This window comes from Triturus cristatus, chromosome 3_1 (genome assembly GCF_964204655.1).
Source record: "Triturus cristatus chromosome 3_1, aTriCri1.1, whole genome shotgun sequence".
Taxonomy (NCBI): Eukaryota; Metazoa; Chordata; class Amphibia; order Caudata; family Salamandridae; genus Triturus; species Triturus cristatus.
The window spans coordinates 128,979,479-129,006,417 of NC_140583.1; the positions used below are offsets into that span (position 1 = coordinate 128,979,479).

The following is a 26,939-nucleotide window of genomic DNA, read 5'->3' on the forward strand; positions in this document are numbered from 1 at the left end:
GTTGGTGTCAGAGTTCTGAGTGCCACGGGACAAGCACGGGTTACTGGGTCCAAATGTTGGAGTTGGAGCGGCTGTCTGCGCTAAGTCCTTTGCAAGCAGCCCAGACAGGCTGTGTTTTGGCTGTCCTCTAGTTCCTCACAGGTGGTACAGCAGTGCCTAGGGGCTCTCGCTGCACCTGCAAGCTGAGTACGCTCTTCCCACGGTAGCGGGGGGTTGTGACAGTCTTGGCGCTGGTCTGAGTCACGGTTCACGCCCGCTAGGGTCACCACAGTGGCCTCTCTCAGATGACGTTTTCGAGCAAGTCACACTTCTTGCCTGGTCCTGGTGGCCCCTTCTGGCATACAGGGTCACCGTCTCCTTACTGCACAAGGCTCTGAATCTATCAGCACAACGGTTCTCTTCATGGTGGCCACACCTGGTTTAAGGGGTCACTGACTTACCACCACACACTGGCTAGGGCCTGCTTGGTGCAGAAATAATCATGTCTGGCATACATAACAACCCAATTAGTGCAGCAATCTCCTCCTCACACCTTGCTATGGGGATCCAAACGCCAGGATTTTCCACTAGAGCTCGCTCCCTGCAGAGCTCTACTCTACCTCAAAGGAAACACTGGTCATGGCAAGCAGGCAGGTGCTGTTGCTCTAGGCTCCAGGGCAGGTGGTCTTGGATTCCTTGGGTGAGGTTCCCACACCTAGCAGTGAGACTAGCAGGCCTTGGTCCCCAGTTCTGGTCACAGGTAGAAGTCTTGCACAGCTTCCCCTCCTTACGCAGCTGATTAGCTGCTTGACAGTTGATACTTTTTCTCAAGTTACCCTTCTTATAGTTGGTTTCCAGACACCAGTTGTGATTTAGAGTGAGTCTTTGAGGTTCATGTTGGGGGGTCTGCTTCCCTTAGAAGTGACCACTCCTCTGCTTTCTCTTCCTCCTGAAAGCAGTCTATCACATCAGGGGCGACTCCAAATCTGATAGCCCCACAACACCGGCCATGGGAGTGACTAGACGTTCACACCTGAATGTCAGCCAGAGTGGTATGTGGATCAAAGGTTTCCACCAGGGCCTCAGCCTTACTCCTTATGATTTCCTTATCAGCCAGATCTCTCCTTCCTGAGATGTGCCCAGGTCTCTTCCTTGTAACCTCTCTCTGAATCAAAGAGCACTCTTTGAAGAGTACTGAATAGTTTGGCTCTCCGTCCAGTGTGTCCCACCCAGTATACCAGAATGTAGCAATACACAAATCTGTCTGGGAAGGATTCCTATAACTCCTCTCCTCATATTTCACCCAAAATTGAACCCACCGTCTGCCATCTCTTTGCAAACATACACCCAGCACATGCATATAGCATACATGCACTGCACAGCCATACAGCCTTCATGTATTGTACCATTCTTAGACACACATACATACACCCAGCATATGCATATAACATACACGCACCGCACAACACTACATCTTTATGTATTGTACCATTCACAGGCTCACATACTCCCCAGCACATCTAGATCACACATGCACTGTACATCACTACACCTCAAACCGATGTAGGCCAAGGGTTAAGCACACAGCAGCATAACTTTACATGAGTGAGCCTGTAAGTCTCACTCCAGTGACAAAGGTAAAAAATGACCTGTTCACTGATATAGATTACTGTACAGTATGCTGCCACCACCGTGCTCACGCTGCTTAACTCCTGATAAAGGCGGCAGCTCTTCACTACTATGAGGGTAGTGATTTAGGTGCACAGGCCTATGCCATGGCGCACACTCATGATCTGTGTTTGCCTATGACAACAAATATCAGCATTAGGGATCCAGACATTATTACAGCTGGGGCACTCTTGGCATGGATGCACGTCTAACACCATGCAAATGCCTTTTCCATCCCAGCAGTTGCTTATAATGTTGTTCGTGTAAAAATACAATGTTTTTAAGATAAACTAAAATACTGATGCTAGTGCTAGACATTTCGTGCATCTGAAAGCTAGGTCGAATCTTGAGACTGTTAAAGGTGGAATATTGGCCGTACGGTGTTTGCGGACAATTGCATCCACATGCCAATCTACCAATTTGTTGCAATCACAGTCAGAAAGACTATTTCAGGCTAGGGTGAAAAGTTGAGAACTACAGAACAGTACTGATTTGGACACCAGTTCTTCGGAAATGGGCAGATTTACTGTACAAGAAAGGGACTCTGTTGTCAGCATTCAAACAGAATGACCAATTCCGAATAACTGTATTGGAGAGAAAAAAGGTAGGTAACTTCAGAATATGATAAACGACAGATGTTAAAAATAATAACATGCTCAACTAAGACTGTAAGCTAAGAATCAGTCAAAATGGAAACCCAGTAGAATATCAGCTCATTGCCTAGTATTTGAAATTATTAGAGAACAAAACTGGTAATTTCGTAACAGCAAGATTACTCATTCTGCCAGGTAGATTAGGGGGATTTCATTTAACAATGTTAGGTGACATTCCAAACATTCTAGAATTAATATTAGATTAGTGTAATTGGAGGCAAATCAAATTTCAACTGCATCTCAATTAGAAGGGCCAAACACTACCAGACTGTTTTGTAACCAATGGGTAAGGATTGACTATAGTAAATGATCTCTCTGAAGAAGAGGTGATATTCGGTGTACGGAGATATAGGTCACGTGGAAGTAATTTACTTGAATCATGCGCAAACAAGAGGAGATTTCCAGATCTCGAGGCACAAGGCCGACCTCCCTCCAGTCATCCACGTCTAATTCACCCACCGCAGGACCAGCATATCGGAACCAACGCCTCTCATTCATGTACCCGCAAGACACCTTTGCACCACCCAACTGGCCCTGGCCACCGTCTCACGGATCAACAAGACCAGAGCCAGAGGAAGATCCTTCTCCTACCTCGCCGCCAAAACCTGGAACAGTCTGCCTCTCCATCTCAGACAATACACATCGCTGACCCAACTCAGGAAGAATCTTAAGAAATGGCTCTTCGACTGTACCCCAGCACCCAGACGGATCAGCTGCCACCCACTGCCCTCTCAGCGCCTTGAGACCCTCACGGTAGCTGCGCTCTATAAACCTGATTGATTGATTGGAGTTCACCCATTTCTGTCTAATAAGATCAAAGCCATCTGGAGAATGTATAATCAGGGATCGTAGATCATAGAGATGGCTCTCCTCCCTAGGCGCCCCAGGAAAATCTTGGCCCGAGTAGGCTGTACTCAGGTAGCGGAGTATATGTTTGATCGCAGAGCATGCCGCAACTGAGTAAATCTGACAAACTGTGCATTAGATAGGGCGTATTTGTCTTTCAAGTCTTCGAAGGACATTAAATGTTCTCAATTGTAAACATCCCCTAAGTATGTAATGCCAATGCAGTCCCACTGGGTGAAGTCCTCAAGGAAGGAAAGATGGTGAAGTCACGTACCCTGACATGGGGGGGTGGGGGGGAGGGTCAACCCAGTCAGGCGGCGGTCCCACTGAATAAGGCGCAGAGCTGACTTCCAGCACAGAACTGACACCCGGGTGCAGGATGGCAATATCCCATGAAGGAGGCCGAGAAGTCCCTCAAAGACCAGCAGGTAGAACTGTAGACGGTAGGCAGAATCATCCCAACCCCCGGTAAACCAGTCATTGATGGTTACCAGTTATGTCACCTGATAATATATATAAATGTCGGACAGCCCGAGGCCTCAGTTGAAGGGTGATTTGCGTGAGTGAAAGGCCACTCTGTGATGTTTGCTAGCCCATATAAAGATCGTAACCTTACAGGTCAGGGAATAAAACCACTTACAAGGGATTGGATAAGGAACATTTTCCAGGACATACAGGCAACGGGGAACACACAGCATTTTAAAGAGTGGATGTGCTCCATGGGGTTGAGGGGTAGGTTAGTCCATCGATGGAGGTCCCAATCGACAGTTTGGGCTAAGTATTGAAAGTTAAGGGTCCATGCCAGATCCAGAAGGTAAGACATGCAGATATTAAGTATTTAAAGGAGTTCTGCCGGAGGGGGATAGTGGATCAACATCGCCCCTCCGTGTCACCCCTTACCACCACCAAGATCGATTTCCTTGTGTTGGTTTGGAGGCCCGAGGCCTCGCTGTAAAGACAGAGGATCTCAAGACATCGAGGTCCAGAGGTCTGAGGAACAGGAGGATGTTCTCTGGGTATAGTGCTATGCGGTCTTGAAATCCGCTCCCCCTTTTCTGACCACTTATCCGAGCGTCCCAGTCAGTGACTCTAGAGTGAGAGCAAATACTAAAGGGGAAACAGGGCAACCCTGGCATGTGCCCTGTTGAATTGTGAATGGGGAAGACAGGATACCATTCACCAGGACTTGAGACGTATTTAGAAGGTTGACTATCCTGCAGGACATAGCGCCTGCCCACAGTAGAACCGCATCTAGAAAGTCCCAGGAGCATGTGTCAAAGGCCTTGGAAAAGTCTATTAGGTGGAGGACAAATGTACCATCCAGGACCTGCGCCTGTAGAGCGCAGCCGCACTCTGCAAATACAGTGTCTCATGCTCCTGCCTGGCATGCACCATGAACCTACATTGGTCCGCGAGAGTGCCGATCAGTCAGGTGGCAAAGGCCTTGGCATAGATCTTAATGGCTCACGTTGAGGAGCGATATAGGGCGATAGGAAGAGCGTTGGTCTTTTAGGAGGCCCTCTTTGGGTAGAACCAAAATGGTAGCACTGTCCAAATCCGAGAGAAACGATCCCTTTTGTATCGCAGGGGTGTAAAACTTCAATAAATGGGGGGTCAATATGTCACAGAACTTCTTGTAATACTCAATGGAATAACCATGGGGACTTGCGGTTTTCCCCGATTAAAGAACCGTTATAGCAGAGTCTCTCTCCTCCACAGTCAAGGGTAGGTCTAAGATAGAGAAGTTGGGACATAGGGCATCGGGAAACCCTGGACTACAGGGTTCTCTGCCTCCGTCGTAGGAGCTGGACAACTAGCATAGAGATTTTGATAAAATGTTGTGAAGGTCTGGGCTATTTTGAGTGGTTCTTCATGAAGGTAGCCGGTTGAATCCTGGATGGCAGGCACTACCCTGGTGGGCATGCCATGGGTCGCCAGCCAGTATAGCAATTTGAATAATGTATCATATGACTCATAAAGTCTTTGGGTGGTGGCCCTCCATCATTGGTTTGCCTCCTCCAGGGAGATCTTTCACAACTTGATGCGTTCTAGGGCCAGGAGGTGACAAGTCTACTCCATAAGGGAGTGACGACAATGAGCATCCAATTGGAGTAGCTATCTTTAGAGGTCTGTCACCTGCGCTTGCTGGTGAGACTTGCAACGCCTTACATAGCCCTTCAAAAGGCTCCTCAGAAAAGGCTTTCTCGATGCCCAAAGTGTCATTGCTGAGGGCACCGAGACCTCACTGAGCAGAAAAAAAGTCTGCAGTTCCTCCTCTATGAATGCCAGGAGCCTTCAGGCGCCATGCACCAAACCTCCTGATCGGGCGTAGAGTTCAGAGTCGGGTGCCCCATTCCTTCAGCAAGGGTACGTGGTCAAAGAAGCTGCGTGGGAGGATGTAAATGGACTGAAGAGAGAGGAGGTCTGCAGCCGGAAACCACAGCAGGTCGATCCACGACTCAGTGTGGTGAGAAACAGACTGATGTATGTAGGCTCGTGCCATTAGATGCCAGGAGTGCAATGAGACAGACAGCCACAGTGAATCAGCCCAGGAGGACAAGCATGCCGAGCGGTTGCCCGGGCTGCGATGAGAGGCAGTGGAGGTGTCCAGATTGCGAACCGCACTTAAGTCTCCGCCCACTACAGTAGTCCCCGGAGGGAGGTCTAGGATGAAAGTTCGAAGTACCTGGAGGGTGGGCTGCAGCAATGGCAGGGGAGCATAGAAAGGAACTAGGTTAAAATGCTTGGTCATCATACGTCCTTCAATACTCACGTATCTCCCCCGGGTGTCCAAATGGACTTTGGCTGCCGTCAATGAAAGGGAATTATGGAACATTATGGCCACCTCTTCAGAGCCCCTCATACAACCAGAATAAAAAATTCTATCATAGCTGAATCGGCCAAGTAAAGAACACCGTAAATGGGTTTCCTGCAGGAGGACAACTGCCGGTTTGTACCTCAATGTAACGCAACAAAGCGGATATCTTGATGTGGTCTAAGAGACTGTTGGTGTTTCAAGACAATTTCGGTAGGTATGGGGTATACATGGCAGAGGAAAGAAGGGCGTTCGTAGGGTCTGCCCAGGACATGAAGCGTCCCAACAGAGTGAAACAAGCACAGTCGAATTGATTCACTAAAGTACCTAGGACAGCTTGCTGTTTAAAAACGTGAAAAAGAATAACAAGGTTAGAATGAAGAACCCGGCCAGCAGGGCCTACATGAGTCCACCAACCAACTCCCCCAGCCCATTCTTCTGCGAATCATCTGTCGCTCTTGAACAGAAACATAGTAGTAATGTTTAAATCAGTGGGAAAAGTCCTGGTTACATAGGCGCCCACACAACAGGAGAATGTGAATGACAGCATGTAGGTAAGGAAATAGGGCAAGACATTTCGGGCTGAGGCACACTATATTCTAGCATACAAGGTGAGAAGGTGCCACGGATCAATGCACAAGTCAGAGAGAAACACTCATCCATCCCAGCAGCCGACAAAGGCCAAAGACAAGTTTCACATTAAACCTGGGTAAGCCGGTGGGTGGTAGTGTCCCACTAAATAGTAGTCTCGGTTTCTGTGATCTGAGAAGTGAGGGAAGTCACAGTTGCGGATTCAAGACATCATCGAAAAAACAAAAAATCAGCAAAATGTCCGCTAGGGTTTTGACGTTTATGCCGATGATGGTGTCCCCTTCCTCCTCCGGGCCTGGTGAAGTGGTCACCTCCCGGTGGTCAGCCCGCTTCCTTTTGCAGCGAGAACATCCTTCCTTGTTCTTTCGCCGACGAAATGGTTGGGAGCGTCCCCCTGATTCCACGGCTCAGCGTTGGTCCTGTACGGTTGGTGGCAGCAGCTGTTGCTGCTCCACAGCCCACACCCAGGCCTGTTCCGGAGCATTAAATAAAATGTGGAAGATTGAAAGATGACCTTGAGGGGGGTTGGGAAGAGGAGCATGTAACGTACGTTAGGGACGCAGACCTTCTGCTTCATCTCCTTGAAGGAGCGATGGCGCTGCTGCACTGCCTAGGTGTAGTCAGGGAAGATCAGGAGTCTAGAGTTCAAGTGTTGGAGGTCCTGTTGGACGCGAGGTTCACGCAGGATAGTGTCCTAGTACCAGTAGGCGCAGTATCACTGGTCAAGGCGGGGCTCCGGTAGGGGGTTCTGGAGCAAGAGACTGGTGTGCCCTTTCGATGACAAAAATGTCGGAGAGTTTGCTGCTGGGACCCAGGACTGGAAACTAGGCCTCAAGAGTGATGGCGAGGTTTGAGGCTTCCAGGACTCAGGGAGGCCGATAAGGCAGAGATTGTTAAGCCTTGAGCGGTTTTTGGTGACCCCCACTCTCTCTGTCATGGCCGCAACTGAGGTCAGCAGCTTGGATACTTGGAGATTGAGTGTAGTAACCTTGTCTTCGATCGTGGAGATCCGCATCTCTATCTTGGTCACTATCAGCTACATTGTGAAGGTTCTGGTGAAGTAGTGAGAAGTCCACTCGATGGCCATCAACTTTGGAGTCCATAGCCTTCCGCGAGTCCTGGATGGTTAAGGATCATTCCCATGTCTGCAGTGGCTGGGGGCCCAGGTTTAGTCACAGGGGCCCTTTCGGTCTCTCTGGCATTTGACAGGGGGGTTCATGTACTGGTCCATTTCTGTCTGAGTCAATCAATCAATCAATCAGGTGATTGTAAACGCGCTACTCATCCGTGAGGGTCTCAGGGCGCTGGGGGGAGGGGGGTGTCAGCAGATCCGTTTAGCCAGAGAACCAGGTCTTGAGTGTCTTCCTGAAGGTGTCCAGGAAGGGGGAGCGTCTGATGTCAGCCTGTAGCTCGTTCCATGTCTTGGCTGCAATGTGGGAGAAGGATCTTCCGCCTGCTCTGGCTCTGTGGATGCACGGGGTTTCGGCCAGTGCGAAGTTGACTGATCAGAGGTTTCTTTTGGGTACATGGAAGTTGATCCTGTCGTTGAGGTATTTGGGTGGGGGGATAGGTTTACCACGACCCATCATCAAGGAGTGTCAGCCCAAGAACAGCATACCCGGAGATCGAAAAGGGCCAGGCACAAGCAGCCTGCCCACGATGGGTTCCAAAGTCTCCGGGATGTGAGCCTCCTGTGGCTCCTGTGTCCAATTAATTGGAGCGCTGGACTGTTGGCTGCCAACAGTCCAGCGCTCCAATTAATTGAGCGCACCCAGTCACCTTCTCCAGTGCACCAACCACAACAGGACAAGATCAGGGTGATGAAGAAATAGTGGGACAGAGCAATTGGATCCTCTACCTCTGTTGTATCATGGGATCTGTGGTATCACTGGAGTGTAGCCACAAAGTATGCAACCAAGTGGGGCACCTAATGTGCTAGGTCATCACGGGCCATCAGAGCAGTGAGAAGGCAAGGCAGATTGTGTATGGGCCAACCACCCAACAGCAGGCAGGTAAAAGAAGAGGGGGGTGCAAGCTTACAGAGACTCAGATTTCCCTCAGAGGGCCAGGCCTGGGTGTGCACGTCACACTTAACAGCAACATGATGAGCTTCACCCCACTGGTGTTTAGTGAGAGGCGGTCAGCAGACGCCCCCACTACCCCCACCGGTACCCATGGAGTGGTGGCCCGTACCACCACCGCCAACCTGGAGCAATAGGACTCCTCAGCCCCCAGGGTGCTGCCTCCAAGTAGTCATGGGAGGGAAGAGACCCCTAGTTCACAGCGTTCATCGGTCACAGGTGTGGGGGGCCCTGATGTATGCCGCCTCCCTTGGGACCCCAGGATCACTGTGTCTCCCTCGAAGAGCCCCAATTCAGCAGTATTGTACAGGGAGGACTGGGTGCCACCGCTGCCACCACTCTCCCGGGCAGCAGGGCAGGAAGAGTGGGTCCCACCTGCACTCTGGGGAAGAGTACGTGGCCCCGCCCGTTATGGCCCACTCTAGGCTGGAAAGCCCAAGTCAAGCTGTCAGTCATGACACCGCAAGGCAGGTGGCAGTTCGAACTCCAGGGTCCCCTCCTCCAGGCTGGGTCAACCCACAGCATCATATCAGGCCTCAGGCGAGTGGTGCGGGGCCGCTCAACTCCAGTTGAGGCAACACACAGCAAGCCTTTAGTCACCGGTGAGCCACAGAGGCATGGCCGCCATCTTGCCTGCGAATCGTCCGCGATCGCCTCCGGGGGCAGGCTCCAGGCATTCCTCAGCTGGGGTCTCCTGCCAGCTTCACACCAGGATTCAGACAAGTGGTGCAGGCCTTCCGAGTCCCGGTCAGAGCATCACAAAGCAGGTCTTTAGTCACTGGAGGGCCTAAGCTGCGCAGTTGCCACTCTGTCTGTGGTTCGACCTCCAGTCATCCCCGGCAACCCAGGTCTGGACACCTCCCACAACTCCAAAACGGTCAGTGAGGGTGTCGGGGGTTCCCTCTATAATTGGGTACAACCAGGGGGTCGGAGTGCAGCGCTGTCAGGTAGGATGGTTAATGATTAATCCTGGGCGACAGGAACCTCGTCACAGCTCGACGGGCACCTTGGCACCCATGGCCATGCCCCAGACTTCAGTGCTTTTTAAAAGTTACAGAAAACATAATTTTGGGCTCATTCAACATCTGGTTGGACTATTACCACCGTACAGAGATGCTTTCCGAGCCTGGTTCATGTTTGATCAATATCAGATCACTTTTTGCTCAAGTTCTGACTTCTATCAGATCACTAGGGGTCTGTTATTGCTGGTCACAATCTTAAGCTGCCACTAATATGGTGTTGGACTTGGCCTTCTTTGCAGAGTTACCCCCAAACATGTTGCCTTCTCCCCTCCTGTTTTACTGAATCTGTTTGTGTTAGCCTTAGGACTCTTCACCTTACCACTGCTAACTAGTGCTTGTGCTCACTCCTTAAAGCAAAGTAAAATTGGTATACACACACAATTGGCACATTTCATTTACTTATATTCCCTGGTAAAGTGGTACTGCATGTACCCAGAGCCAGACAATTAAATGATACTAGTGGAACTGCAGCTCTTATAGTGCCACCCACTTAAGCAGTCTTTTTAAACCGGTCTTAGACATGCCATTGCAGCCTGTGGGCTGTTCAATACTGCCACTTCGATTTGGCAAAATAACCTCTTTGTCAAACCTAAAACTCCTTTTTAAATATATATATAAGCCAACCCTAAGGTAGGCTCTAAACATCCACTGTATTTAAAAAGTTGGACATGTACAAGTTTTACATGTCCTGGTAGTGAAAAGCTCAAAAATCAATTTTACACTACTAAATTATTTAAAATTTAATCACTTTTTACTTTTTTTTTATTAGCTGTATAAAGTTGACAATTTTGGCTTTGAGTGCTTTTATTTTCAAACAACACGATTGCCTTTTTAATGATTTTTAGAGTCTTTTATACATTTAGAATTACCTTTATATAGCTTTAGTTGACTCATGTCCAAGGAGTGGGTGTCATGCCGCTGGATTAGGCACAGGAAGAAACATTTCCATTTTACATGCACACGTTTCTTACTTACACATTGACTTTTGACACACATTTGCTTGCGTGTCTGCACAGGACATGGTTTTTAGAAAACACATTTGCTTATATTTCAACTTCGTAGGCACACAGTCACGACATCTTGAACATTTAGTACAAGGGATAAAGTTCACTGCACAAATGTTGCATGCTGGTTGTCCGTTAGGCGAAATAGCTGTCATAAGAGGATGAACAACGACAGCCTGACTGGGGTCTTGGAACAGTAGCAGGGATGCTGCTTATTATATATACAGAAGCATTTTTGTGTTCAAATGAAAGAAGCACTCTGCTGTCACTGCGAGGTTGCAACTTGCCAGAATCTCAGCCCAGCTGATTCCTCTTTTTCCTCTGCGAGCAGAGATGTCCAACTAGTGACCAAGACGGGGACCTAAGCACACTTACCCACAGGTAATGGGGAGTTAAAACACCCAGTAAGGGATTTTTGGCAGATCACCCACCCTAAGCAAGTAGGTTAGGGAGCGCATAGTCTATAGCCATTACTTATATGCCCACATATATACACTTCTTTAGCACAATGGTGGAATTATTTATCTTTTTTGCTATTCTTATAATGCTAATCATGTTATTCAGTTTCTTTCTGTTGATAATTACAGCACACATTTTGTGTGTTATTCTTGTGTCTCTCATTGGGTATGCACGAGTGACTGAACAAAAGGGTTCTAGATCGGTTATCTGAATTTCTTGGGGAGTCAGGGTTGTCATGTCCTGAGGCTGCAAAATCCACTTTTTGCCTTCTGTGCCTTTTAGCCCTGTGGGCTAGCAGGACTATAGGCTAACATAAGCTGAGAGCGTGCACAGTATCTGTTTGACACAATCCCAAAGTTTATGTTGTTCAACCAACACACAGTTCCTATAGAGAGGTAGGAGCCATACAACACTATGAAGCCACTTAATTAAAATCCAAGAAACTAACTATTCACTGTGCGGGTGCAGAACATTAGCGGGTCCAAAAAGTGGGTCATTTGGCCCAGGTGAAACCTAAAACCTTGGGTCAAAATCTGCTGTATATTCATTCTTGTACTGAATATTTTTGCACTTTTGTCTGCACTTGCTTTAAGAAAGGGTATAAATAAGGGCGTACAATCCCTACCTGCAGATTGTGCATAAGCTTTAACCAGCATTCAAATGGGAAATATTAAATAACTGGGTGGGCTACATTTTCAGTACTTATGTCTGCTTCTTTTGCTGAACCTTGTGCAGTGGGCAGGGCCTTCTACAAAGAGAGAGGGTCTTTTTCACTGTAATACTATTCCAGCAACTCTTCGAAGAACATCCTAGAGCAAACATTGAAGTACAAAGCGAGGTTAGTTATGGGCTATTCCCTGTGTGACCAACTGGCTCATTTAGATGCTGAAGGGCCCAGAATTCAAACCCCTACGAATTTAAACAAACATGGGTCGCTCCATTCCGGCGTCACTCACCTACCCTCTCAAATAAGACTTAAAAAAATATATATATATTTTATGTTTTTCATTAACATACAATCAAACTTGCCATTGCATTGTATACTTGGCTGTAAGCATATTTACATACAATTAGTTGAGATAAGGGTATACAAAATTGTCAGTCAGGGCAGCTAAACCATCTACAATTGTCAAAATTATGAAGTGCAATAAAGTGGTATAAATATTCAGGCAACACAGGTGCCCTTAGAAATTCAGACGTACAATGGACTGATTTATATCTTACGGCATTTGCACAAAGTCACACAGTTTCACACTGGGCAGGTGCAAATCGGGGAAGAGGCTTACAGAGATACCCATCTCCTGCATTGGTATCAGCCTCCTCTCCTGTCTCCACACTGGCTAGCTAAGTCTGACAAGGTCTTAAATTATTTTTCGGGCAACTCTGGGGTGAAAGCAGCTCTCTATAAGTGTAAGATTGTGCAAAACAGTATGTCATAACAGCATGCCAAACTTTCAAGGTCATAAGAGGATTGCGTGCCCAACGCATAGCCACATGATGTCTTGCAAGTAACAGACCAAGAGCCATTATTCGCCTAACCTCCCCTTGAACTTCCTTGTGAAACCAGCATCGCTAAGTAGCAAACTTCAGGGTCTCGCCAGTGATGGTTCTCAGTTCTCGGAACACCACTCGCCAGAATTCACGTACACCCAGGACAGAACCAAGCGAGATGTGCAAATCCTGCCTACCTTTCACCACATCACTGACAATCCACATTGTCACGGAGCCCATATAGACTAAAGCGTTCTGGTGTGTAGTACACCCTATTCATGTACTTGAAGTGCAGTAGCCTGTGTCTATTGTTCAGAGAGATAGTGGACTACTGAGCAGCAATATTGCCATTGCTTGTCACTAATGACTATTCCTAAGTCCCTCTGCCATTAAAGCCTGGCTTTAGTCATTTCAGGCTTGTGCGTCTCCTGTGCAAATGCATAAAGTCTCGCCGCTAATCGGTTAGGGGTAGCAATCTGTATAAGAGAGGTCAACGCTTGAATCTCGGGGGGGGTTCCAAAACATAGTCTCCCAATAGCTCCTGCAGTGTGTGTCTCGTTCTGTAGTAATGGAAGTGGGTGAGAGCAGTGGGCTTAGAACTCCGTTCCCGGGCTACCTCCCATGTGTTCATTGTGCCATCCTGAAAGAAGTTGTTGTGGTATTTCAATTCCTGCTAAATTCTATGCCTGGTATTGTTGTGTGTTTCTATTCCTGTTAACTGTGCTCTATTGTCATAAGACCGTGTTTTGTCATTATTTTCCCCTGCTATTTGTGCTATTAATCTGTTGCGGCGTTTTTCTCCGCTCTCCCCGCTTCCAGATCCAGGCCAGCCCTAACACCACACTTCGAGGAACCCTCGACTACAGACCTCCCGGCCCCCGAACCCCCTTTGCCACACCACACGCTATCGCATCAATGAACTACATACTCATCGGAGACCTCAACTTCCACCTCGACAACCCCAGCGACCCAAACTCAACCATCTTCCGTGACAACCTCGCCGACATTGGACTCAACCAACTTGTCACCAACCAACTTTTCACCACACCCACACACAGAGCAGGACACACCCATGACTCCATCTTCGCCGCAGGCAACAGCGTTCGCTTCAACCACACAGTGCAACCACCATGGACCGACCACCACTGCGTGCACTTCACCATCGTCAAACCCAAGGCACCGAAAGCACCCCACCGCCCACCACGAAGGAACTGGAGCAAGGTTACCAACGAGCAACTTAACTCCACCCTCACCCGAGACAACCTCACCTGGGCACCAGACGCAAACACTGCAGCCAGAGGACTCCACACTTGGATCTCCAACTACGCAGACGAGCTTGGCCCGCTACGAAACCCTGGCAAACAACGCCCCAGGAAAGAAGCCTGGTGCACCACCGATCTCCAAGAAGCCGGGCGCGCCTGGAGAAGAACTGGAGGAACACCAAGACATCCGAAAACTACTCCACCTACAAGGACGCCATGACAGACTACCACAACCAAATCAGAACAACCAAAAGGAACTTCATCCACAACAAAATCCTCACCAACTCCACCCACGCCAAGGAACTCTTCAGTGTCATCCAGGAATTCACCAATCCATGCAGCAAAGCCACAGACATCACCCTGTCCCAAGACCTCTGCGACAATTTTGGAACCTTCTTCCACCTCAGGATCAGAACACTTTACAACAACTTTGTCTAACATCCACAAGATGCCATAGCCAGCCCCCTGCCCTCCAGAGACACCAGCCAGCCCATCATTTCCGACTGGACACCAATCACGACCGAGGACACTGCAACACCATAAAAGGCATTCACTCGGGGGGCCCCCCACCTACCCATGCCCCCGCACATCTACCACAGAGCCGCGGACACTATCTCCCCGAACTACAACGGACCATCAACACCACCTTCACAACAGGCACTTTCCCAGACAGCTGGAAGCGTGCAGAAATCAGGCCCCTGCTCAAGAAGCTCACGGCTGACCCCACCGACCTCAAGAACTACCAGCCCATCTCGCTCCTCCCCTTCGCAGCCAAAGTAGCAGAGAAAGCAGTCAACAAAGAACTGAAACGGTTCATCGAAGAGAACACCGTCCTCGACCCATCCCAATCCAGATTCTGAAGCAAACACAGCACCCATACCGCCCTACTCGCTGCCACAGACGACATCTGCACCCTCCTGGACCAAGGCCACTTAGCAGCTCTCATCCTGTCTGCAGCTTTCAAGACCGTCCCTCATCGCACACTAGTCGACAGACTACACAAAGCTGGCATACAAGGAACCACCCTGGACTGGATCGGATCGTTCCTCACCAGAAGAAGCCAAAGGATCAGACTACCACCCTTCCTCTCTGCCCCCACGGAACTCACTAGCAGCCATCGTCCAACAACACGACCTCAACAGCGTATCCTACGCAGCCGACACCCAGCTCATCCTCTCCCTCATCAGAGAACCCACCACCGCAAAACTCAACTTCCAAAAGGGAATGCAAGACGTTGAAGTCTGGATAACCAAAAGCTGTCTGAGACTCAACGCCGAGAAGACAGAGGTCCTCGTCCCAAGAAGCACCCTTCCAGCATGGGACAACACCTTGTGGCCCACCGCCCTCGGAAGCCCACCTTCCCACTCAGACCACGCCAAAAACCTCGGCGTCGTACTCGACTCATCCCTCACCATGAACCGACAGGTCAATGCTGTCACCACCAGCTGCTTCAACACCCTCTGCATCCTTCGAAAGACCTTCAAATGGATCCCCGCAAAGTCAAGGAAGACAGTCAACCACTAACTCGTCACCAGCAGATTGGACTGTGGAAACGCTCTCTACGCCGGCATCAACTAGTCCCTTCTCCGCAAACTCCAGACAATACAGAACACCGCAGTCAGACTCGTCCTCAGCATCATCCCGGCACGAACACATCAGCCAACTCCTGCGGAGACTCCACTGGCTGCTCGGGGAGAAGAGAATCACATTAAAAATCCTAACACATGCCTACAAATGTCTACACAACAACGGACCCAAATACCTCAACGACAAAATAAATTTCCACGTACCCAAAAGAAACCTCTGATCTGCCAACCTCGCATCCACAGAGCCAGAGCAGGCGGAAGATCGTTCTCCCAGATTACAGACAGGACCTGTAGCGAGCTACTGGCAGACATCAAACGCGCCCCCTCCCTGAACACCTTCAGGAAGACTACCAAGACCTGGCTCTTCGGCTGAACAGATCTGCGCCCCCCCCCCCCCTCAGCGCCTTGAGATCCTCATGGGTCAGTAGCACGCTTACAATTCCCCGATTGATTGATTGATTGATTGATAGCTGGGGTGAGCAGAAATATTATGGACTTATCCCAGTTCACCCGGTGGCCAGAATATCCTCCGAACTGCACCATCTCATGCAGCATTGGAGCAAGATTACATCCTGGATGACTGATGCACATAAACAGCGAGTCGTCAGCATATGCCGAAACGATCAAGTTATAGCCTGGAACACGCAAGCCCCGGTGTCCAGGGTATTCCCAGGGGTGCACATGCCAGTGGTACAGCCACTAGGCCACCAACCCTGTCTGGTGCCCCTCATGGCGGTAAAAAGAGCCGACACTATGCCGCTAACACGTATCCGAGCAGTTGGTAATGTGTATAACACTATCACAAGGGCAAGAATACTTCTTCCACCCCTATATGTCTCAGGACCGAGAGCATGAATCCCCATCTGACAGAGAGGAACACCTATTCTGCGTTGAGAACATAGCCGCTGCACGTGTCCCGGTTCCATGCATTGGTTGGCATCAAATCACGTCATGAGATTGAATGACAGGCTATGTCCTGAAACAAAGCAAGCTTGCTCTAATCCTACCATCCCTGGTGGTAATGAGGCCCAACAATTAGCTAAGATCTTTGCGTAAAATTTGCTATATACGTTCGAAAGTGGTAGAGATCTATAGGATGTGCAGTGGTCTGGCAGCTTGCCTGGGTTTAGGAGGGTTACTAGCAGGGCTTTGCACATTAAGGTGTGCATACATCCCTCTTATACATTTTCTCATATAGCGTAACGTTGGTACTGAAAGGCCGTATAGAAGGCTACAGAAAACCCCTCAGTGACTGGTGCCTTTCCCGATGGCATATCCTTGAGCGCAGTACGCATCTCTTCTAGGCATAGCGGTGCCATAAGATGTTCCCTATGCTCAGTTGCGAGCTAGGTCATGGCTATGTTTGCTAAGTAATCCACTACAGAAGTGTTATTGTGTGTGGTCCATGACTTATGTAAATCTGCATAGTATCTGCGGAAGCGGTCAGATACTTGTTCAGTGGCACTCAGTACTTGTTCCTGTTCGTCTTACACTTCCAATATCACATCTATCTCTCGACAGGTGTGCAAGAGCACAGCCAGCGTTGCACCAGGGTGTTCCCTCTCCCCATAAGTGTGCGCTATTACACATTTCCCTAAGTGGTGCCCTTCACTTTGAGCAGTCTCATGGAATTAGTCAATCTTGGTCTTAATATCATACAGGTTACGACTATCAGCTGAATTCTGATGTTGCTGTTTCAGATCAGCGGTCTGTCACTAATCAGATGAATCGTCCATGCAAAGACCAGATGACCCCGTCATGTTTAGATAATGTAACTCCCTGTATGTAAACCCTGAACGCCTTCCACACTGTTGCGAACTTATCAATTGTCCCCACGTTTGTGCGGAAGAACTCCCCAATCACTTGCGCAAGCTCTGTGTGGAATACAGTATCTAATCGGAAATATGGGGAGAAGCAACAAGAGAATGCAGTCTATCTCGGAGCACACAGCTCTAGCTCCATATGTCCAGGGTAACGGTTCACAACGATGGGCCTGGGACGCCAATCCTTTCGACGCAAGCCAAAAGTTCATGAATGTATGGATATCATGTACTGTGGAATAGCGGGTATATCCTGACCCTGTGGAGGAACTTATGACGCCAGATGTCCAATTAGCCCTCCTGACCAGCTATATCCATGAGAGCCCGAGCCACTACTGAGGGTCTCCTTGGTGGGGCCTTGGAGTGATCACATGCAGGGTCTAACACACAATTAAAATCACCACCTCAAAGCTGCAGCAGGGTGATCCACTGTAAGAGGCGCATGTTACGGGAATGATAACATTGTGGGGCATCGTAGTTGGGGCAATACACTCCAACCAGTAAAACTGTGAATCATCCTCATAACATCGTGCCACCACAAATCTGCAACTTGGATCTATGCTTTTCTTCTGTTGGTGGACTTCCGATCCCCTACGTACGCAAATCAGAACACCCTGAGCATGTGTGGAAAGCCTGCAGCATAACAAGGCCCTGATTTCTGCATAGTGTCAGCACTCCACTTCCAGGCACTTAATGAGTTTCTTGTAGTATTGCTACATCTATTCTGTGCCTCTTGAGGTAAGCTACCACCTTCCTTATGTTTCTGCAGTCATTTAGACCTGACATGACATTCCTTGTTAGTAATCAGAGCAGCGGTCAGTCCAAGAGACCCTTGACTCCTGAGGCTTGAGCCGGGAGACAGAATCGGGTAGCGTGCTGCGTGTTGCGTTGCGCGTTGTGCCAGTATGTTAATTTTACGCCCTTAATTTTAAATTCAGTATACTTGTGAGGCTGTTTTTAAAGTATTGTGTGAGGCCGTTTTTTAATATAATAAACTCTACCATCACCTTATTTTCCGCCGCATTGAGTCATTCACGGGGGCAGCGAGGTCCGCTAACGGCTGCAGAGGCAGGAGGGGCTGGGGGGAGGACAGGCGTCATCTTGGTGGGAGCGAGGGTTGGCAGGCTAGTTGCTGTTCAAGCGACGTTAAATGCCGGCATTACTGCGGCCGCGCAGCGGGCGTGCCGAGGGGGCACCTAAGGCAAGCCCGTCTGCGCCCGTCCGCGCATGTCCGACGCCGGTCGCCAGGCACCCTGCCCGTGTTCCCGCCGATCTTATTAGCTATTCGCGTGAGGAACTTTTGGGGCTGGAAGCCAGGTGCTGCGCTTCTCGCTGGGAGCACCAGGTTGACTCCTTCAAGTGTAAGTCTTGCTCATTTCAGCTGCCAGGGGTGGTTAGGGTACCATTCCCCCCAGAGGCTGCGGAGTACAAGTTCCTTAGTTTGAACTGTCGGTCCCTCGTGAAACATCATGCGGAGGTGTTTGATTTGTTAATAGATGAGGCCCCAGATGCCTTATTTTTAACAGAGACTTGGCTCACGCAGGGCTCGGTGGCTGTGCCCTGGATGGCCCTTCCCCAAGGATATGTGCTGAAGACAGTAAATAGAGAGGGGGGGTGGGGTGGTGGCATTGCAATGATCATTAAAGATGTTCATAACTGTAGTTTTACTAAAGAGAACATTGCGGATTGCGAAAGTGCAGTGTTCAAAATTATGTTGAGCCCTAACTTCACTATGTCCGGCCTTTTGGTCTATTGGCCCCCGGATCCCGCAATTGGCTTCAGGGAGGATTTTTTGAGTAAAGTCGCACTATATGCTTCGAATTTTACTATCTTGGGGGATCTTAACCTTCATTTTGAGATGCATAAGAAAGCAGAGATTTCAAACATGCTGGGAGATTTGGAGGCCTTTCAGCTAGTACAATGCGTCCTTGGGAGTACGCATGTGGCAGGGCACTTATTGGACCCTATATTCTCCAATCTATGTCCTTTACAGGTCTTATCCCCAGTGCCCCAGGCCTGGACAGATCATTTCCATGGTTTCTTTTGTGTTGCGATTGCAGGGAAAAGCTGTTCCCTCACTTTCTGCCCCTGTGCTGAAACGTCCTTGGCACAAATTAGACCTTTGTCAACTATTTGCTTATCTGGCTAGCAATAGGCCTTTGCTGCCCCCAGACATGGATTCAGCAATTTCTTATTTCCATGACTGGGTTGTACTGGGTCTGGATACATGTATCCCGGCCCGTTTGGGAGCAAGAAGTAGAGGGTCTTCTAACCCGTGGTTTGACACATTACTTATGTCAGCCAAAAAGGGGTGTAAGCAGCTTGAACGTGTCTGGAGACGCTCTTATGACGTTACAGCTAAGTTAGAATATCGGGCTGCCATTAAGCAGTATCATCGACTCATCCGGAAGACTCGAGCTGAGTACGTAGCTAATAAAATCTTGGCAAGTACTAATCCGGCTAAGTCGATATTCGCCTTGCTCAAAGGTATGAAAAGCTCAGTGGTATCCTCCCCGATTGTTTCTAACCAACAGTGTAGTGAGCTGGCTCATTACCTTTTGAACAAGGTTGAGCAAATTTACTCGAACCTGCCGATGGCAGATCTGCATGTTGGGAGGGAGGTTCTAAATATTCGTGGCCCTACGTGGGTAATAGCCTGGTTTCCTTTCCACCTCTATCATCTAACGAATTTGATGCACTCTGCCTGAAAATCAAGTAAGGATTCCCGGCAGATCCTTTGACCCCTGCCTTGTTTCATCAGCTTCGCTCTGTGATCGCCCCTTGGGATATGGGTTTGGTGAACCTGTCTATGTCTTCTGTAGTGGTTTATAAGGTGTGGAAACATGCCAAAGTCATCCCACTGCTTAAGAAACCCTTCCTGGATCCAGCGGAACCAGGTAATTATCGGCCAATCTCCCAGCTTCCTTTTCTAGCAAAGGTGGCGGAATCTCATATCAACTCTGTCCTTTGAGTACATCGAACAGAACTCCATTCTGGATCCCTCTCAACATGGCTTCCGAGCGCGTCATGGGACAGAGTCTGCACTGTTGGGTGTAACGGAAGCTATTAGGGATAGTTTGGACAGGGGTGACTCAGTGGCTTTGGTCCTTTTAGATCTAAGTGCCGCCTTCGACACCATCTCACATGCAATTTTACTAACTCGTTTGCAGGAAATTGGTGTTGAGGGTGTGGCTCTGGGCTGGTTCCGCTCCTTCTTAGAGGGAAGATCCTTCCAAGTGTCTGTGCCTCCGTTCCATTCTCAGGAGTTTGCTCTGCATCAGGGAGTACCACAGGGCTCAGTTTTGAGCCCGCTTTTGTTCAACATCTATGTCCGCCCCCTGGCTGCGGTAGCAAAAAATAGAGGGCTTGCGTTGGTGTCATACGCGGATGACAACCCAACTGCTAATCTCCTTCTCTAAGAATTGTGATGACAATCTGGAGAAATTCAAGGAGGATCTTTTATCAGTGGCTAATTGGATGGCGGCAAATTACCTGCAGCTTAACGCCAGCAAATCAGAGATCTTACTGTTCGGAAAGGACTGTGAACTATGGTCCGAGCAGTGCTGGCCTGAGCGTTTTAAACCTGCGCCCTTTCCCAAGAAGGTTGTGAAGAACTTAGGGATATGGTTTGATCAGGGTCTGACGTTTGAAGCTCAATCTAAAACAGTGGCTGGGGTGTGTTTTGGGCTCTTACGGGGTTTAAGACGCGTGATAGGCTTCTTTCCCCCTAATGTGCGACAAACCATAGTCCAGGCCTTAATCCTGTCCATACTGGACTATGGAAATGTCCTCTACATGGGCGCTAATAAGGCCAGTATTAAGCGTCTGCAGAGGGTCCAGAATGCTGCTGCGCGGCTGTTGGTAGCACTCCCAAAGTCTAGCTCAGTGGCCTTTCTGCTCCCTAAGCTGCACTGGCTGCCTGTAGAAAACCGCATTCAGTTTAAGGCATTATGTGTGGCGCACAAAATCTTGTCCTGTCAGGCCCCCGTGGGCTTGTCCAACTTTCTCAAGTTGTATGCTCCACAACGCCTATTGAGATCGGCTGGCTGTGCCCAGGTCTGCCTCCCCCGCGTCTTCAAAGCTAGAGCAGGTGGCCGTTCCTTTCGGAATCTGGCGGCCAAACTCTGGAACTCATTGCCTGTTTCTATCAGAGTAATTCAGAAGCACTTGGCCTTTCGCAAAGCCATACAAACCTGGCTCTTTTCTGGTCTGGTTAAATCATTATCTTCTTAGCGTATATCTTGCTTTTGTCTCCGGGACGCTGGTCTTGGTTGGGGTCGCGCTGGGACGCCCTGTTGCTGGGGCAGCCATGCGCGTTAGAAATCGGAAAAAAAAAAAAAAGTGACTAGTTGCTGCACACCTCATGTAATCCAACATCCGGTACCTAATGTCCACACTCTAACACAGCCAATCACGCAACATTTAACATCCATTGCCAGCGTTTAAGGAACATTTGCAATGAACATAACCAGCCCCCCACCCACGCCATGAATACCCTCATCTTACATAGAGGTACAGCATCCCACCCAGTCCCTCTGCCCCCACAACAAGATCCAAACAAGAACGGGTGGTGTACACTTGTGGAAAGATGTTGCTTGGCCTAGTGCCCCGAGCAGCCTATAGACGCAGAGGGCAGTATACCACATATAGTGTGTGCCTAAAGCAGTAGAATGATCACATTTCTAACATATTAGTCCTGACCATAGTATCATGAGTAGTGCAGCATATCAATGGACTTAAAGCGACAGACCACACTAGTAGTGCTAATGGAACACTCTTAAGAAAGATCTAGGCATGTGGTATCAACAGAATTCACAATGGGGCTGCAGCTACCATCTCAGTAGTTTCAGCGCCCCCCTCCAATTCCAGGGGGGCACGGGCAGGCCAGTCTTAAGAGACAGTCTGGATAGGCCAAGGCTGGAGAGTGCCCCTGCCGCGGATTCAACACAACAGTCCCAGTAGACAAAGAAAAGTCTCTCAGGCATAGTAGGAGCAGTCTCATTCCTACTCATTTCTCCATGTCTTAGGTGACACCATTTTCCTCCGCTGCGTCTGGTCCATGTTGCCTCTCTCCATTTGAGGTATTGCAGCAGTTGTTTGGGATTGCTGAAAAATAACTCCTTGCCGTCAGCCATAAGCCGCAACCTTGCAGGGCACAGCATACTGTGGGAGGGGTGGGGGGGGGATGGCAGATGCCCGCCCCGAACCACTAATCAGCGGAAGGCTCACCGGACCCTCCAGCACTCCTTCCCTCTCCCTAGATACTAGAGAACAGCAATCGCAGACACGCTGGCCTCCGAAACGGGAGGCACAGCGCACACCATCACTTACCACGTCTTGTGCCACTTTTTCCCCATTCTGAACGTCCTGGAGAACCTATGCCTGCTCCCATACGTGTGCTCTACAGAGAACCCTGTGGTCCATGAGTTGGCCTTCATTGGGTTCATGATCTTCTCCCTCAGCATCATGATTCTGAGCTATCTCCCCCGGATAATGAATGGGTTAAACACTGTTTGTTCCGAACATCATCCTCTGCAGAACTTAATATGATAACATCTGGATTGCTGATGTGCAGCGTACTATAAATTTCTGTGAAAAATAACTTTTACAATCTGTGTGCTTCATGTCCGGGATGGCAAAGCTTCTGGAATGGCCTGTGCTAGGTTTTTACCTTAGAGATGGGGCAAACTCATGGCCACAGAAAGAAAACACTCTGTCCCCCTAACCGATGCTGCCTGTTCTCATTTAGTACTCTTTCTTTCTTTGTCTTCTTCCTTTACTCCTATCCCCTCTCAACTGAATCCCTCCCCTTGCCTGCTACACCACCTAGCCCCCTGTCCTTTTGTGCCCTTTGACTAAGCACTCCTCCCCTTGTTGAGGAAAGACCCAATATTTCTACTCTGCAGTCTCAGCGAACCCGCAGTGAGGGTCCACAGCGCCAAGGGAGCCACCCACAGCAGAGGTATGGTATGACAGCCCTTGCCAAACTGCTCCCGCTCCCCTTTTTGGGGAAGGATCCAGTTTGTAGGCCTTGGAGTCTCAGAGACCCCTGTGAGAGAGTCCACCGCGTTTAGGGAACTTCTCACAACAGAGATGGGGAAATGATACCACTTCCCCTGGGATCACAGCTTACTGGACGTTGGACGCAGCTTTGACTCATCTACCGGTTAGTGTCCCCGTCACCCTCCCCCTCCTCATTCCATGCTGTGCCTCTCACCCTCCCCTCCTCTTTCCCTCCTCAGTTCTCTGTCTACTTCCCCTGCTCCTACCCCCTCTCCTGAATCTCTCATATTGCCTGCTTTTTCCCTTACATATATGTCCTTTTTGTATTCTCGACCTTACATGTAACTATGTTTACCAAGCTCTAATAACTGTGTAACCTTTGTAACGATGTAACCTGCAACTATGGTCTGATACTCATGTAAAGCGCTCTGATACCTCCGGGTCTAGCCAGGGCTATATAAAACCTTTAAATAAATAAATTAAATAAATAAATACTGTATTTCATCTAAAGCTCGCGCAACTTTCTTTTTTTTTGCCGGGACGAAAAGGAGTCGGGATTCTTGTGTTTGATGCGTAAAGTCTGGATACAGGGATTTATCAGAGTCCCATGCTTTAGGATCTTTAATTTGCATGCTTTTCCAAGTGCTGCATCACAAAATGTGTAATTTAACAGTCTCGTAATTATGGGTGAGGGTTAGCTCCTGGGATGGGACGAAAGGCGAGCAAGCGGTGGGCGTGCTCCACAACAAAGATCTCCGAGAAGGTGTCTCGTGGCAACAAATCTACAGGGAGGTGTTCAACGTAATGTTCCATATGGTCGTTGTAGGTAGTGTCAGATATACCCACTATTCTCAGATTGTTCCCGAGTGAGCAGGCCTCGGAATCTTCTGATTTCGTCTGCAGTGTTAGGAGTAGCTTGTCCATCATCTTATGTGCTGCGAACATCATGGCCAGTTCATCATCAATCTCCGATAGGCAGCGTTCTACAGTGTCAATGTGTTCAGCATGTTTATCTAGTCTCTCCGTCATCCGATCCATCCAAAATAAGGGCACATCAATTTTGCCATTGATTTTCCAAAGGCTATGCTGCATGGATGTAAAGGTTTGTTTCAGATCCGTATTTCAGTTTATTTCCTGGTCTTCCGTCGCAGAACCTGACCCGGTCGCACCACCATCACACTCAGTGTTCTTGCGAAGGTGGAATTGTAGTTTAGATTGCGACTTGTCTATCGTGCCCATTGCAGCGATCTAAGGGGGTATTCCCCAAAGCGGCAAGCAACTCCATGGGCTATCACAACTAGGAATGTGCATTGCTCCCTCCAGAAGCTCTTCTCTCCAACCGCAAGTGGTCTGGGCCCTCCGCATAGGCCCAGCGGACCTCAGTATGGGGGTCCGTCTCCTGGACCCCTTTCAAGACTAAGGAGACCAGTCTCACATTTGCTGTGCAGCACAGTACAATACAATACAAGTTGTCCAGTGCAAGCCTTAATTAATTGACATAGGGCGACGGGAGAGTGTTTGGATAAACCCTGGTGTCCTGCTTGCTGTGGGGGGCCCCTGTGCTCTCCCCTCCACTTGCACAGGCAATCAAGACTCTCTTCTGTCCATACTACAGCCACTTGTACAAGGCACTTACAATGTCTGAATTAAGTCAGCCCCTGGACTGTGCTGGATCTTCCCTCGGGCTCACACACAGTCACCTATATTTAGTGTGACAAGATTTATGAGATTGTGCGGCTGTCGAGATTTTCCATAATTGGAAATTTGCCGCATTTGCCACCTAATCCATCATCTGCTGCATTATCTGCACATTATGACAAAAAAAAACATTTGTTTCCAGCTCAACTGTTCAAAAGTTACAAAAAATGCAGCAGCACATGTTGCTGTGCAGTGGAAGGCCTTTTACAAAGGTTGATTGCTCACCTTTCTGTTGCTTATTACTATATTTGGGTATTAAACTAGGTGCACCTAAAGGCCAGACAGTGGTAACAAGTGTAAAAAGTACAAAATAATGAAGAAATACTTTTAAAAAATGTGCCGCATTACGGTGCATTATTAGTTCACTCAGCCCCACCGCATAATTTTGCCTTCTCCTGGCCCTGCCTACACCATAGAATTAATGCTAGGGGCATCCCTGGGCACTACTGCTAACAGACGGGCGGGCCCCACCGCGAAGCATGCACTGGTAGTCCCTAGGCAGCAGTCAACCGAACAGAGTTTGTAGCCAAGCGTTGTGCCTACCTTTTGACATCAGCCGGTGAGATGGATGAAATCTGATTCACTCCTATGGTCTTGCAGTGAAGGCACACACTCTCCACAAGGGCCCAGCTGAGAGCTTCACTGCTACCCTCCAGCGCGAGTGTGCTGGGGTCGGCCCAGCTTGATCGGCCGGTTGGGCCGATCTGTCAGTAGAATATGGGCCTGGCTGTGTGTGCATCAGACCACAGGAGTGAAGGCAATAGGGGGAGGTATACAGTGTCTTGATACAGGACATTAGCGCCCATGCCTTCAAATATCGCACAGGGCTTCCCCCTCACAGGATAGGCTGCTGAAATCAGGCGGCTGTGCCTCCCCGCTCGCACATTGTTCTCCACTTACCTATTGATTCCGATACTGTCGTGGCATCACAGCTCTGCCAACACCGGTACTACGAGCCCATCGGGTAGGCCCCGGATCCACGCGGTTCAGCAGGCAGCAAGTCGCAGCACCATGTCAACTACGTCCCCACCATGCGCAAGGGTCCAGCCCAGATGTAGCCCGCAAATTGGTTCTCTGTCTCTCCCGGTTGCTCAAAATGTGCTCTTTTGACAGTATTAGCAGGTATGAGAGAAAAACAAGTGGTGCAGTCGAAGATCACTGCTTTTAGTAGTAGTTGGGCACCAGGATTATGTGGATTGTTTATCTACTAAAGGAGCACACCTAGAAGGTGGCCATCTTCGAGCCCGGCAAACTGCGCCCCTCTCTAACAACACTTATACCTAAGCACAAACCCTTCTTATTCAACCTTCCTCCTGCACTCACTAGTGCAGCCCAAATGCTTCACCTGCAACGCAAAACAAAAGACCAACAACAGCTGTACTGCTCTCATTTTCCTCACTGTCTCTTTTCCACGCCAACCCTGAAAACCACTGCAATAGTTCTAGGCAGGTCTATGTAACCTTATGTAAAATTAAATTTCTCTCTGTTTCTTCCTATGCCTCCTGACCTAGCACAATTTAGAGAAGGCCAATCCCTCACGCCACCCAACACATTCTCCAGGATACAACACTAGCCAGTGCAAGGGGGGAGTAAACAAAGACCGACCCAGAAGCAGGTGGCTAAGAGCATCCTACAGTCATAATTTGGCTCAGCAAAGAAGTTTCAGCAGGTTCCCCCTATCTTTAGATGGAAGAAGGGTGCCCCACCAAAGATGATACAATGGAAAACGAAAGTGTTGGTGATATTGACATGGGGCTCGCCATTCTTGTGTATCACTCCACTAATCCACTGGAAAGCTAGTGACAACCCCTTTCACTTTGGGTTTGTGAACAGTAGTTTAATAACTCGTTTTTTTTTAGCACAGGCAAATTTAATTTTAATAAATTATGAGCAACTTCAGGGAACAGAGACCCCGGAACAGGTACTGTAGAAAATAGATGCACTGACTTCTTAAACGGCAC

The 26,939-nt window shown here is 48.9% G+C and overlaps 1 protein-coding gene across 2 annotated transcripts in view; it reads right to left on the reverse strand.

Moving 5' to 3' along the window:
- Nucleotides 1-26,939, reverse strand: part of LOC146859819 (uncharacterized) — a 518,852-nt gene that overhangs the window by 46,439 nt on the left and 445,474 nt on the right. The gene's annotated exons all lie outside the window — the stretch shown is intronic.